The following is a 2,524-nucleotide window of genomic DNA, read 5'->3' as shown; positions in this document are numbered from 1 at the left end:
TTAGATGAGCCCCAGAGTCCTTTGGTTCCTCAGAGGGAAGCTCCTTATTGACCACTGGACGTCCCAGGAGGTCTTCCTCCTTGGGATTCACGTCCTCTCCTCTCCTCACAGGTTCGGCCATGGTGCTTATGTCAATGGCTTTGCACTCTCCTTTTGGGTTCTCTTCTATATTGCTTGGGAGAGTACTAGGAGGGATTTCAGTGATCCTTTTACTCAGCTGGCCCATTTGTACTTCCAGATTTCTAATGGAAGACCTTGTTTCATTCATGAAACTTACAGTGGCCTTAGATAGATCAGAGACTAGATTTGCTAAATTAGAAGCTCTGGATTGTTGTAATTTAGCTTCTCTTAATTTTCTCTTCAGAGTCCTTTCAGGATCTGGATCTGCTTCCACAAGAATGTTCTTATCCTTGCTCCTGCTCATATGACAAAGAAGAAGGCACAAAAAAATAATAATAATAATATAGATCCTTTATACCACAGTATAGGGATCCCTGTGTGAGTGGAAGAAGAGGGGGAGACAAAGAATGTAATATAATGGAAGAAACACAACTGTGAGGATGGAAGAGATGTGAGATGAGATGTTAGGATGTGAATGAATAAATAGAATAGGATGGGAGAGAGAGAATTTTTGAAAATTATTTTTGAAAAAGAGTTAGTGATTTTTGAAAATAGTTTTTGAAAAATGTTAGTAATTTTCGAAAATTAAGATTTTAAAAATTAAATTAATTAATAAATTAAAAAGAAATTTTGAAAAAGGGGAAGATATTTTCGAAAAATGAGAGAGAGAGAATTAGTTAGGTAGTTTTGAAAAAGTTAAGAAACAAACAAAAAGTTAGTTAGTTAGTTGAAAGAAATTTTGAAAAGATAAGAAGTTAGGAGGTTAGGAAAGATATTTTGAAAAGATATTTTTGAAAAAGATAAGATGAGAAGATATTTTTGAAAAGATATGATAGAAATTAGTTTTTGAAAAAAGATTTAATTTTTAAAATCACAATTAATGACTTGATTCACAAGAAATCACAAGATATGATTCTAGAACTCAAAGTTTGAATCTTTCTTAACAAGCAAGTAACAAACTTCAAATTTTTGAATCAAAGCATTAATTGATTATGTTATTTTCGAAAATTTGGTATAAAAATAAGAAAAATATTTTTGAAAAATATTTTTGGAATTTTCGAAAATAACTAAGAATTTTGAAAAAGATTTGATTTTTGAAAAAGATTTTGAAAAAGATAAGATTTTCAAATTGAAAATTTGATTTGACTCATGAGAAACAACTTGATTTTAAAAATTTTTAAAAAAAGTCAACTCAAATTTTCGAATTTGATGAGAGAAAAAGGGAAAGATATTTTTTTAATTTTTTTGAATTTTTATGAAAAACATGAAAATTATGCAATGCATGAAATTTTTAGATCAAAACAATGAATGCATGCAATAATGCTATGAATGTCAAGATGAACACCAAGAACATTATGAAGATCATGATGAACATCAAGAACACATTTTTGAAAAATTTTAATGCAAAGAAAACATGTAAGACACCAAACTTAGAATTCTTTAATGCTTAGACACTAAGAATTCAAGAATGCATATGAAAATCATGAAAAGACACAGAACAAAAAAAATCATCAAGATCAAACAAGGAGACTTACCAAGAACAACTTGAAGATCATGAAGAACACTATGAATGCATGATATTTTCGAAAAATGTTAGATGCATATGCAAGTGACACCAAACTTATGATATGACTCAAGACTCAAACAAGAAACAGAAAAATATTTTTGATTTTTATGATTTTCTAATTTTTTTGGATTTTTTTCGAAAATTATATGAAAAAGAGAAATAAGGATTCCAAAATTTTTAACATGAATTCCAGGAATCTTGCATTCTTAGTCTAAAGCTTCAGTCCAGGAATTAGACATGGCTCACTAGCCAGCCAAGCTTTCAATGAAAGCTCCAGTCCAAAACACTAGACATGGCCAATGGCCAGCCAAGCTTTAGCATGTAACACCAGAGTATATTGCTCTTGATAACAAATTGCTGCTCATCATTTATCAAGTATGTAACTTACCTCTGATGGTTTGGAAGCCTCAGTCCAAAAGAATTTAGACATGGCTTTACAGCCAGCCAGGCTTCACATGCTTCATGAAACACTAGAATTCATTCTTAAAAATCTTGAATAAAATTTTTGAAAACATTTTTATTTTTTTTTTTTGAAAACAGATGAGAGATTTTAGAAATATTTTTGAAAAATTTTTGAAAAGAAAATAAAAAAAAAATTACCTAATCTGAGCAACAAGATGAACCGTCAGTTGTCCAAACTCAAACAATCCCCTGCAACGGCGCCAAAAACTTGGTGCACGAAATTGTGATGTCCAGGCTCAAACTATTCCTGGCACGTGAGCAACTTGGTACGCGTAATCGTGATTACACATTCATAATATGTCACAACTTCGATACAACTAACCAGCAAGTGCATTGGGTCGTCCAAGTAATACCTTACGTGAGTAAGGGTCGAAT

The sequence above is a fragment of the Arachis ipaensis genome, chromosome B03 (assembly GCF_000816755.2).
Source record: "Arachis ipaensis cultivar K30076 chromosome B03, Araip1.1, whole genome shotgun sequence".
Lineage (NCBI taxonomy): Eukaryota > Viridiplantae > Streptophyta > Magnoliopsida > Fabales > Fabaceae > Arachis > Arachis ipaensis.
Note: the sequence above shows the minus strand (reverse complement) of the source record.